This window comes from Mus musculus, chromosome 16, assembly GCF_000001635.26.
Source record: "Mus musculus strain C57BL/6J chromosome 16, GRCm38.p6 C57BL/6J".
Taxonomy (NCBI): Eukaryota; Metazoa; Chordata; class Mammalia; order Rodentia; family Muridae; genus Mus; species Mus musculus.
In genome coordinates this window covers 36,549,200-36,562,141 of record NC_000082.6, presented here as the reverse complement: position 1 = coordinate 36,562,141, position 12,942 = coordinate 36,549,200, and the positions used below count along the sequence as shown (strand labels likewise).

Genomic DNA, 12,942 nt, shown 5'->3' with positions numbered 1-12,942 from the left:
GTTTGTGTACAGCCCGCTGAAGCAACGCTGGAGTCTAGCAGAACGCCTAAGAGTGTTTATTATACTGTGAGTTCTGGATCTTTACTAGGAAAAAAGTGCCCCATCCTCTGGCACAGTTGCCTTGTGATCCTCTTTCCATCTCCAGGGAGGAGCGGGAAGCGTGTGTGCTGCGGGGAAGGAGGGGGTTGTATCTTCCCAGACCAACAGCAGGAGCAGGATCGGAAGCCTGGGATGGCTAGAGCCTCATCGCAGACAGGAGGACTCCAGCGCTAGACCTCGGTCTCTCAGGTACCAAACCCGACAGGTGGCCTAGGGGGAGGGACGTCGCGCCCGCAGCGCCGGAGCGCACAGCTCAAAGGCTGACCTGAGAGATCGAGGGAGCCTGGGAGATTCCAGGCGGGCTAGGGCACGGACTGTAAGTGTATTTGGAGGGATTTGGGGGCCATAGACCCCAGGAAGCACGCAGGCGAGAGCAGGCAAGGGGCGGAGCCCCGAACCGGGCCACAGTGGCCGTCAGAGGGTCTGCTGGGAGGCAGTGGCTTGACCCAAGGCGAACAGGGAACTTTAGAGGGTAGCACGCTACTCAAACAACTTAACTTGACATCGCAAGCCCGGCAGACTGGTACTGCATCCTGAGCTCAGCATCCAGCTGGTCCTGGGGAAACAGGGCCAGCAGGTGTTCCTGTGGAAAGAGCCACGACAAGGACTCCAGGTAGGACTTGGGGACACCAGAAGTGCGGGCATAACGTACCCGAGTGGCAGAGGAGGCTTTGATGAGGTTTGGGGGCAGCGAACAGTAGCAGGTCAGACCTGGGAGCCCTGAACGCTGGGCTTCAGGGATAGCGGATCGGATGCCTACAAAGATGAATAGAGTTCACAGTAAAAAAAAAAAGTGGGGTGTGTCTTGTGCCTCCGGTTTATTTATCCCTGTGACAGTCAAAGAGAACTTTTCCCACTGACAAGGAGAGAGGTAGCTTTCTGGCGCGGGCGTGTGTGTGTGTGTGTGTGTGTGTGTGTGTGTGTGTGTGTGTGTGTGCGCGCGCGCGCTGCCCTACCAAAGTACTTGCCTCAGTGGCTCCAAATTAGGGTGTCTGGTCACCAGCCTCCATATTCCTTGGAGGTAAAAAAAAAAAAAAGTAAGTTGATGGAGTTATTGTTTTGATATTGTAGTTTTTGATTAACAACACACACGGTAAACTTGGAAATAACACCAATGCATATCTAGAGACCAGTTTCCTTTCTAACATGAGTTTACTCATTGTGCTTTCTCTCTTCAGTTCTGAGTCTTTTATCTCCCTCCTTCCTCTCTTTCTCAGTATTCTGAGAAAGAGGCATGCTGGGGAAGAGCTCCTAACAAGTTCCCACCCGTTCTTCTCCAGGATTCCTCAGTGCAGTAAAGTGGTGCGGTTCACTGTTGGGGGAGGTGAAGGAGGGCTGTCTTGCCAAACTCTCTGCCGCCTAGAATTCATTCCCCCTCCCATTTGGACTCCAGGCTCCAGGTTCCCAAAGTGGCATGCTTGGGGTGTTCCCTCTGGAGGACTTGGAAAAGTGAGCTTTTAAATTGGCCCTGTGAACAGGGCAAGGCTTTGTGATAGGCAGAGAAAAAAAGAAAACACAAAGGAAGAAATCAGGGAGACCAGGGAACAGTGAGGGAGCAGGAGACCAACATCTTTGAGAGCAGAGGAACCCCGGGCCAGCCCCTGTCATTCAGGAGCTGACCCTGGGGAGTTTTGCTAAGGGAACACATGTGGTCTTCATGCTGATAACTCACATCATCAACTCTTTTCCATAATCAACGAATCAAACCATGTTTGTAGATTAAGACAGAGTAATTGGTCTTATTTTTTTTTACCGGTATAGGAGGTTCTTTAGAAGCTGTGTAAACTGTTTAAAGTAACCTCCATCTATGCCAGTGTCCCTTGTTTTCCTCATTTTTCCTTTGTTGAACTGGATCCTGCAAAGTTCAGGCATTAGCTGTTCCCTCTCCTGCAGACTTAAGGATGACGTTGTAACTAGAGAATGGATTGGGCTGGGTGCAGGTGCAAGGCTGATGAGGGGGTAGTGCATGACTTATAAACAGAGACACAAAAATGTAAAAAACATCAGTATTCACTTAACGTGTTTGTAGAGCCTAGCTACACACCAGATCCTGGGAACAAGATGGTCAATAAGACCAGACAAGGAACCTGCCCTCCTGGTGCTTACAGATGCTTGGGGGAGGGCAGCTGTCAGTAAAATGATTATCGACTATGTAATTGCAAGCTAACATAAACCCTCTGAGGGAAAGACACAAAGTCCACTGTGGGTGTACATAGATGGGTCTGTGAGACTTGGGAAGGCTTTCCCAACAGAGCTCACTGACCCTGAGGTTCTAGGGTGATCAGGATGAAGAAATCTGATTTTTGAGGTGAGGTCAGACCGTTTTGATTAGGAATAGCATTTGGCTGCTGGTCACCAAACAGACTGGCTGCTATGAAACTTTTGTCCCTTGATGTGTGTCCACGTGCTGTTGGTGTTACCGGCGTGAGGGGAAAGAGTGTCTTGTCGTCATAGGCTGGCTGTGTTGTCTGTTGGCCGTGGTTTTTTTCATTGCTATAATTCTTGCTTTTGAATGAAATGTTCAGATTAACTTAACTCCTATGATTTCATTTTATTGTGTACCATAAAATGTACACTGCTGTATAAATGTGAATCATGCACCTTCCCATTGAGAAGGTAAATACGGAGATAATACTTCTGCTGCTTATGTGGTGACAGTTTGGCGTTATCACTGAATAGCATCCCAGGTTAGAATAGCTGTGGCAGGTGGACTGCAAATATTGCCCCTCTATCCCTAGCTACTGCTCTCATTGGAAGGATGTGTCACACACACACACACACACACCCTGGGAACTAATTCCTAGCCTTGTATACTCGAAGCTCCAACTCTGCCTTGAGCCACAGCTTCAGCTTGTGTATTTCAGAAGAGAGGGGTATTTAAAAGATTTAGAGTTTTAGTTACTATAGATTTTCATAACCAGCTTTTTAGTAAAGGCAAATATATTGTAACATATTAACAATTGTGGTGACGCTGTAAATGAATAAAAGTCCCACAATGTAAGGTCACAGCACAGATACTCTAGAAAGCCGTGTGCTTCACGTTCGTCCAACATAGGCTTTCATTTATTAAATGTGATCTGCAGTAACATTTCTATGTGCACAGAACCACGCTAACCATTGTGGGTAAGATGGATTAGAAAGCCACAGTCCCAGCATTTAAGGAGTCCATCCCTCCTCTTAGGGACAGAACTCGTATATACAGGTGGAGGTATCATGAGCAGGGAAGAGAGTGGTCAGTTCTACCAACCAAGGAGGAAGGCTCAGTTCATAAAGAAAGAGGCACCACTTGACTTGAATCTTGAAGGATGAGGTACCCCACCAGTTAAAGGAAGAGGAGAAAGATTTAAAGTGGCGAGAGGCAGGCAGGAAAACAAAACCCGTTGCTAACAAAACCCGAGGCCTGCAATAGCATGTCAATTCTAGGATTTGTCGGTGGTTCTAAACAAGGTAGAGAGAATAAAGGGTGCTTACATAGGGATTTGCATGAGTTCATTTAAAGATATCAAAACCACCCTGGTTATGATGACTGTATCCCAAACTATGGGGGCTGTGGCAGTGGCACTGAAAACAATCGATATTCAAATGCTTCTTCCATGCAGACCGAGGCACAGTACTCAGTGACTCATTGCGAGTGAGAGCGGAGAGAGAGAGAGGATGACCCCACTCTGCCGTGCCATCCAAGTCATCTTGCCTTAAACAAAGGGAATGTAGACATCAGGCAGGACTGGGAAACAGAAATCTGGGCAGTGCTTATATCAGAGAACTCCTTGGCTGAGCCCCCAAAAGCTACCTTTCTAACTTAGAAGACCTGGCAGCCTCTGTGCCCATGTGTAATATGGTATCGAGGGGCTGGAGAGATGTCTCTGTAGTTGGGAACACTTGCTGCTCTTGCAGAGGAACAGATTGCATCCACACGGAGGCTCACAACTGCCTGTACCTCTACTTCCAGGGTACCCAGTGCTCTCTTCTAGCCCCTGAGGCACCAGGCGTGCACATGATACACATATAGGCACTCGTACATATACATAAGATGGAAGTGAATCTTAAATAAAATAAGATCGAGAAGGCCTACTGATCCCCAATAAATAGAATCTCCTCCCCTCCCCGACCCCTGGCTTTAGCTCAAGTGTGTGAACATTTGAGTTCACCTACTGCTCAGTGCCATGAAGCATATATAGCCCTCAGTCATGCCTGGACTTTTACCCACCAATCTGACTGCCTTTTCTTCTCCCCTTATGTCTTCTTTTCTTATTTTTTTTTTTTTATTTTAATGAGACAGGGTCTCTCTACATAGCTCTGATTATCTTGGAACTCACTATACAGGCCAGGCTGGCCCCAGACTCCTAGAGCTGTGCCTACCTCTGCTTCCTGAGTGTTGGGGTTAAAGGCGTGCTCCACAACATGCAGCCCCCTTTTTTCTTAAGTGACTCCACAGTCTAACAGCACTGACTGAGATACTCACATGAGCTTGCTAAAATCAGCGAGAAGCTAGGTGTGGTGCTCACATCTGTAATCCCAGCGCTTGGGAAGCTGCAACAAAAGGATTGTCACTTGTCAGAAGCCAGTCTGAGCTTCAGTGAAAGACAATAGGTAGGTAGGTAGGTAGGTAGGTAGGTAGGTAGGTAGGTAGGTAGATAGATAATAGATGGATGGATAAATAGATGATAGATTGATGGATGGATAGATGAGTGATAGATGGATGGGTGGATGGATAGATGATAGGTAGATGATAGATAGGTAGATAGATAGGTAGATAGATAGATAGATAGATAGATAGATAGATAGATAGATAGATAGATAGATAGATAATAGATGGATGGATAGATATATAGATGATGGATTGGTGGATGAATAGCTAGATAGATGATAGCTAGATAGATGGATGGATAGATGATAGATGGATGGATAGATAGATAGATAGATAGATAGAGCTGTTGAATTGAGTTTTTACTGTTTGAGCCACAGAAATGAGAAAACATTGTAATCAGGCAGAGCCGACTGAGGGAGGAGGTTAAATGGAAATAAGAAAAAAAAAGCTATGGATGGTCTAGGATAAAAGTAGACTTTCCAGGCTAGAGGTAGGGCTCAGTAGTAGAGTTCTTGCTTATCATGTATGGGATGCTGAGTTCCACTTCCAGTGTAGCACCACTCCCCACAAAATCTATTTTATTGGGTGTAGTGGATCATGAATTCAATGTCAGCCTGGACTGTGCAGTGATGTGCTTTTACCTTGGTAAAATATTAACCTAACTGGCGCTGTTTGTACTGGTGACATCCCTTTGGTATCTGAAATGCCAGGATAATGTTGTCTCCAAGACTAGATATATGATTTTATAAATTCTTAAAAATATGTACTTTGGTGTGTGTGTGTGTGTCTGTGTGTGTATGTGTGTGTATGAGAGAGAGAGAGAAAGAGAGAGAGAGAGAGAGAGAGAGAGAGAGAGAGAGAGAGAGAGAGAGAGAGAGAGAGAGAGAGAGAGAGATTGGTCATATGTGTGTGTCACAGCACATCTTTCTGGGGTTCAATGTCAACTTCTACATAGCTAAGGCAGAGTCCGTTTCAGCTACTTCTCTGCATCGTCCTTCAGGTCAGCTGGTCAGCTAACTTAAGGAAACTCCCTTGCTTGTGCTTCGACTTCCATCTTGCTATAGAAATGCTGGGATGAGGGAAGTACTGCAACATTCAGTTTCTGAAGTGCATTCTGGGATGGAAGTTGGGCCCTCAGCTTTATTCGGTAAGGCTTTCACCATGAGGCCCTCTTCCTGGCCCTGGGACTGTAGTAAGCTATATACCTAGAAAGGGTTCAATGCACCCCTATGGCTAAGTGCTTACCCGGCCCTTCCCCTGAACCACATTCTGGCCTTTCATTCATAACTTTCCTTTCACTGAAAAAGCAGGAAGAGTGAAGATTTCTGAAGTTAAATAACCTGCATTAATTTTCCCTTATTGTCTCAAATCTACAATTGATGCCCCCACACATATACTCCCACCTCAGGGAACCTGGGTGGAAACCTGTTTTCTTCCAGTGCTTATCAGGGATGACGGAAGCAAAGGTAATCCGATGCCTGCAGAGAGGAGACTAATTTTAGCTACTCTTCTGTCAACACATCTTTCACACACTAAGCAAAATCGCCACCAAAGAGGAAAATAAAGTCATTTGACTTCTTACTTCCATGTTGCCTGCCTGCCGGTAACGCTCGTCGTGACCCATGTTCCCTGGTGTTTTTTGTGTTTCTCACACAAAAAGAAAAAGTACTCAGGTGCAAGGAGACTGTAGTGCCCCACCCCCATCGCAGTGACCTATTGGCCCTTAGGAAAGTGTTCAGGTTTTCCTCTTACCGCAATCTGGTGGTCGGAAGGATTTTGACTCTTCTCACGGTCCTTCCTAATGTTCTATAACATAAGTTCTTAGCTCACTTCATCTTTTCTGGGTCTTCCAAGCAGAAACTCACTGCTCTGGAAAAGCAAGGGCAGGGTAAGCAATTTCTGTTCCGTGGTGCAGTGCCACAGCATTAGACCCCCACCCCCAACCCCGAGTCCACGTAATTGAGAATTCCTTCCCATCAGTATCTGGGATTGGGGCTGCCTATGCCCCAAACCGCTGCCCTGGAAGCCCTTTGGTGCTTTTTGTGGATGAGAGAAAAAGTGGTGACAAGGAGACCAGGTGGCTTCCTTCTATAACCCTAAGAGTCACCCATATTCCACCCCGCGTTCTGTTCCCTGCAACCAGTCAGTTTTCACCGTCCTCTTTTATAAGGCAGTGTCCTCCGGCAGGTAAAACACCTGGACTCTGGACGGAGACTGCCTGGGCCCCACAGTACTTGTGTCTCTCTGTGCCCATTTTCCTTCCCTCTGAACCAAGTTTGTTAGTTTTCGCCCAGGACGTTGTTTCTCATGATTCTCACTCAGCACTGACGCTCTAGGAGCCCACATAGTGTCTGGAACCTTGGCGGAGCCAGAGGAGTCAGTTAACCAGAGAACAAGTGAATGTCTGACTTGCAAATGATTGAATCTCAGTAGGTAGACTTTTATGTTGAGATGCCAGGACGGTGACAGGATTCTGTCAACTCACTGAGCAGCAGAACATCAGTGTCCCGCAAGACTGACAAAACGATACCATCATCTATCATCATTTTACATACGAGGACACTGGGGCTCGGGAAGGTAGGATAGCTGGCCAAAACCTGGCTGATGGGGCTGACTCCATGCCATCCTAAGTGTCTCCTCACACCTGGTTGCCTCTTCATCTTATACAAATTTGGTGGAACATAAAGAATATTCATTCAAGAAGGGTGTTTCTGTAGCATTGAGGACATAAGCTCCTTGGTGTAAATGTACTCAAGTTGCTGATCCAGATTAAAAATAGAATTTGATTGTTTGGAAAGTTACTACCTAAGGGAGAGAAGAGCAACAGACACTGTATAAAGACGACGAAGCTCCCAGAATGAAAGTAATAGAATTTTGAAGGGAGCTATTAATGTATTCTATTACATAAATATTTTAGCTGCTTACAAATAATAATTTGTATATTTTTTAAGGAAAAATAAGATTAAACTTTTGTAATGTGTGGCCTGAGGATGCATACAGCTCAGTTGACAGAAGGCTTGCCTCCCGTGCACAAATCCCTGGGTTTGATCCCCAGTACCCCATAAGCCAGACATGCTAAGGCACACTTACAACCCCATGCCTCTGAGAGAGAGACAGGAGGATCAAGAGCTCAAGAGTATCCTTGACTATGTCACAAGTTCAAGACCAGCCTGTGGTGTGAGACTGCCGCAAAAACAATTAATGTGTAAGGAATATATAGAATTTAACAGAGAACATTTAAGAACATGATTTTTCAAAGGTAAACAAAGGACATAACAGTTTCCAGATGGAGAAACACTGGGTGGCAGAATATTAAAAAATATGTTAACTAAGAAGGGAACGGGAAAGGGTAGAGAGTAATCAGAATAAGCTATATTCATGCATAAAATATAGAAGTATAAAAGTAATTCATTTTAAAAGTCCAGTAAATAAGACTAATAAAATGTTAATATCTAGTGTTACATATTATTACTCCAATACAATATAAATTTGGAAGTATTTTTAGGTGAGTTAATTTTATTTGGATGAAAATAGTAAATATTTTTAACAATTGATTTTATTTTACATGTATGGGTGCTTTGCCTGCACTACATGCATGCAGTACCCTCTGAAGCCAGAAGAGGGCACCTGATCCTCTGGAACTGAAGCTGCCATCAGTTGTATGCCTTTTGTGTGGGTGCTGGGAACTTAACCTGGGTTCCCCCTGGAAGAGCAACAAGTGCCCTTAACAGCTGAGCCATCCCTCCAGCCCCAGAAATAAGCAAACATTTTTAAGCGAAGATAGCAGACAGCTTATCAAGTAAACGAGGATGAAAGACAACGCTGATCAAATGGGACAAACTAATTAACCTCAGAACAGACTGTCTAGAAAGCACCTCCTTGGAAATTCTTGTAGTCTCACCCCAAAGGCTCAGTTCAGGGCTCTCTCAAGGAAGAAGGGACAGAGATATAAGAGTGAAGGAAGATAGAGGGACCACTGTGGACTGCTGACTCCTCAGTATAACATGGCTGTTAGGCATGCTGCAGCTGTGATTTTTCTGCACATAGCAAAGCTCTGACAAATGAAGGAGGCAGGGGATCCTGCGGTCCAAGCTCTCCCTGAGGATTTGAAAAAGGGACACGTTTGAGAGACATGTCTTTAAGTGCTATAGGCACTGGTAAAGTACCCACGCTCCTGGAAGCAGTCCTAATGAAACTCGCTGAATAATGAGGAAATAAAAAATAAAAAAAAAAGAAAGATGCAAAAGTGGGAGAAGGATGGGTGTGCAGAGCTGTTTGCTCAGTGGTTAAGAGCACTGGCTGCTCTTACAGAGGGCCTGGGTTTGGTTCCCGGCACCTACTTGGTAACTCACCACTGTCTGTAATAGCAGTTCCAGATGGACCTGATCCCTTCTTCTGGCCTGCATGGCACTGATGCATGTAGTGCCCAGACATACATGCAGGTGAACCTCCTCTCATACACATAAGAGACACATTGCTTTTTAAAAATTATATACAATATATATTTTATATATACATATATATTATATATGCACACACACACACACACACACACACACACATATATATATATATATATATATATATATATATGTATGTATACACATATGAAAGACAGTAGAATGTGGCCAGTTGGACAGGAGATCAGCAACAGTGAGAGGGTACCAAAAAAGGAATAAGGAATATAATTAAAATATATGATGCACATATATGGAAATATAATGAAATCCACCATATATAATCAAGATACAGTAACAAAAATCTCAAAAATATTCATCACTTTTAACCAAGGCTTTTATTTCTGAGACTCTATTGTAGAGAAATCATCAGATTTTCCTTAGTCTTATGCCCAGAGGTTCTCTCCACAGGATGTTATGTGAAAGGGAAACCCTGCAGGTGACCTGTGCTCTCAGAGTTGATGTGACGACTAACTATGTTATAGTGGGTTGCAACAGAATATTAACTAGCAACTAAAGTCACGGGTTCCGGTGTCAGCCTCTGACTCACGTTAGCCTGTAACCAGAGCGATCTCTCTATGCAGACTTCACTTTCCTTATAACCTGGGCCTGCCAAGCATATTCTTTATGTGGGATTGCTATGTAAGTTTAATGGTTCAGCGTAAGTCTACAACTTAAAATTCTAAAAGCTCTAAAAAGGTAAAGAATGTTTTTGCGACTTAGCCCCCAAATAGATGGGACTTGCACAATTGCCCTGTGGCTAGACTCAGAGTCTGGAATCAACTGTGATTCTGTCTCGTGCCGTCCCATGGAGACCCCCAAAGATTCTTCTGTAAATTGATAACTTTTCTCGTACAGGTGTGAAGATGGATTTTGCCGTCACAAATGAGTGGAGAGTACTTATTTGGGATTAATCTCTTTACCAAGAAACTTTCTAAATCCTCTCCCCCAGTGCTTTCTAATTTTAAGGTGACATGGTCGGGTTATTCTAACAAGTAGATTACTGATTTCCACCCCTAGAAATGCTGATTGAGGCAGCCTGGGATGGGGCCAAATGTCCGTTGTCCCTACGGCTCACAGGAGAAGCTGGTGATGCTGGTCCATGGACCACCCACTCACAATCCTGCTCCGTCTCATCCTATAGTGGCTCTAATACTGTCCCTTGTTTATTTCAACATTTTCATCCCTGAAATTTTTAATTTTTCAGAGTTCTCATTTCCTGTCGTCCAATTTCTAGCCAGTGCCTTTAGAGCTAAGAGTAGTGCTATAATTAACACCTGGGCTCCGGGCACTTATTACATATTAGGTACCTTTTTTTTTAAAGTTTATTTTGCTCACCCCTTCAACTGCCTTGAAAGGGAGGAGTTACGATAAGAGATTTGGATTCTGACGCATCCCATGTGCAGGTTGACATCACACACACGTACTTCTGGCCCCAGAGCCCAAACTCCTGATCTTCTGTCCTTCCTGTTTCAGTGGTGGCAGTGTCTCCACATCTACACTCCGCAAGCCTTCCCAACCTGGCTCCTCCCCTCCTGCCTCATTCACACTCTGGAACCTCTGCTCATGGCAGGCACCGTTCTGTTCAGAGGCATCACAACCCACCTTCAACCAGGAAGCTGTTCCGAGCAACACCTGCTCATCCCGCGCTCGAGCTGCGCTGTTTTTCCTACAAGGCAATTCATCACGTTTGTGTTTTTCAGGATGAGGGACTCTGTTTTCATAATTGGATTAGAGCTGCTCCAAGGCAGGGCTCATCTCCGGCATCTGCAGGTCTCCTTGGAGGAGCCATGGTGGGGTTTCTCCATGTTCCCTTCACTCTCAGCCTTCACTTCCTCTTCTCCCTCCTTTCCTCCCATCTACCCCCATCTTGGTGCAATCAAGACACAGGAAAGAAAGACCAGGTTTCTCCTTGTTGAGCACCTCCTTGTGTTCAGCCATGTTTTGTTTCTTGGTATGTGCCCTGTTGTTCCACAGTGTCATGGGGAGAACTCTTCCTTTCGATCCCCAGAACTTAACCATCTTACACAGGAAGTGTATAATGCAGCACCCTTCTTTCTGGATACAGTGTCTTTGGAACTCCATCTTGGTCATTCTCACAGTCTTTTGCAACAGCAATTCCACCATCTTGCAGATTCTCTTTGCCACTGCCCTAGCAGGCAGAGCTTGGGAAATAATAATTTATGATGAAAATATTTGCACAAAGCTAAGCTATGGTGTGTCCTTGCATTTATCCTCACTGGTTAGATCAAAATCCTTTTCATGATCTAACCAGTCCTCTCCACCTCCTCCCGCTAGCTAGCATGATCTGGCCCAGCAAGTCTCATCTTTTCCTCTCGAGTAGTAGCTATTTTTCCGTGCTCTTAATTTTAAAGCAGTCATGATAGTATAAATCAAGTAAGAGCTTGCAGCCAGTCTGGGCTATGATGAAAGTAAGCTCCGACCAGCCGAGGACACACATCAAGAGCTTGTAAAAATAAACAGCAAGAGAGAGAGAGAGAGAGAGGAGGGAGGGAGAGCATAGCTAGTGTAGGTCTTTGTACACTGTTCCTATTCACCTGGCCTCCCATTTTACCCCCATGAGGTTCCCACAACCAACCAAGCTCATATCTAGACACCGAGTGCCAGTCCCTCTGTGTCCTTAGGGCCCTTCTGTTTTCCTAATAAAGGCTTGCATAGTTTTGCCCTGTTGTCCCTGTGTTCTGTCACTTCTTAACCACCTTATGTCCTTGACTCAGGATCTCCACCTACACGCTACCTCTGGCAAGATCTTTGGGAAATATCCCCTCCTCCACTTTCTCTGGCTTTACCTTCTCTCTTCACTTTGAGTCGTCTCTGGTTGCTTCCTTCACAGATCTTGCTTCTGCCGTTTCTGAATCTATAAAGTCCACTTCTGTGCCCCCTCTCTGACCATTTCCTCTGTGACTGCTTCTCTGAGCAAGCTTTTGCCCAACCGTTCAAGCCTTTGATTCCTACTTCCCTAAAGTCTTTTTTTCGTTCTCTTTATAACAAGCCTCACCACTCAGCCCCCTGGGGAGATGGCTGAGCAGTTGGGAGTACTTGTTCTTCTTGCAGAGGACCTGAGTTCGGTTCCCAGCACTCACACTGGGTGGTTCACAGTTGTCTGACTCCAGCTTTAGAGGAACCAAGTCCTCTGACATTTGAGGGCACCTGTATTTTCCTAGCATAGATGCACACACCATAATTTTTAAAATAATTTAAAACTCAAGTAGTTAAGTTGTGTACAGTTACACACAGAAAGTAACATGCAATGTACAGGCCTGTCAAGATTTCTTATTAGAAATTAGATAACTTATAGCTGAATTGGGAGGAGAACTGGAACCCTAACCATGTTGATTCTAATGGTTCCTCAACCCAGGAGATGGCTCCATTTATTTAGACTTCTGTCCTATCTGTCCATACTTTCTGAATTTTTCTCCATTAAGTTCTTACATTTCTTTCATTTCTCTCATACCTTGGGATATTTACTTTTGTTACTATTATAAACAGTATCTTTTTGAATAATATATTTTTGTTACTGGTGATTAATAAAAATTTAGGTGATTTTTAAAATATACTATATACCTGACAACTTGGCTGAATTCTCTTATTAATTTTACTTACCTAATTCTAAGACTATTTCCTATCTATATTAGTGATCACTTCTTTCCTACATGGCACTTCTGAGATCATTGGTCTACTACTAAACTGACTAAAACCTCGGAGGGCAAATACTAAAGAGCCTCGAGTGCACTGAGGTGTGCTACTCTTGGTCCTGATTTTAAAGGAGGAGGTTTT

At 44.6% G+C, this 12,942-nt stretch overlaps 1 protein-coding gene across 3 annotated transcripts in view; it reads left to right on the top strand.

The window, feature by feature from the left end:
• Casr (calcium-sensing receptor) overlaps positions 1 to 12,942 on the top strand; it is a 71,557-nt gene continuing 58,615 nt past the window's right edge. The window contains exons 1-2 of one of the 3 annotated variants that reach the window (XM_006521730.2): positions 1 to 66; positions 146 to 288. The gene's annotated coding sequence lies outside the window, so the exon portion shown is untranslated. Of the gene's footprint in view, positions 289 to 339; positions 713 to 12,942 lie in introns of those variants that run through there. The other 2 variants (NM_013803.3, XM_006521731.4) reach the window with 2 other exon arrangements.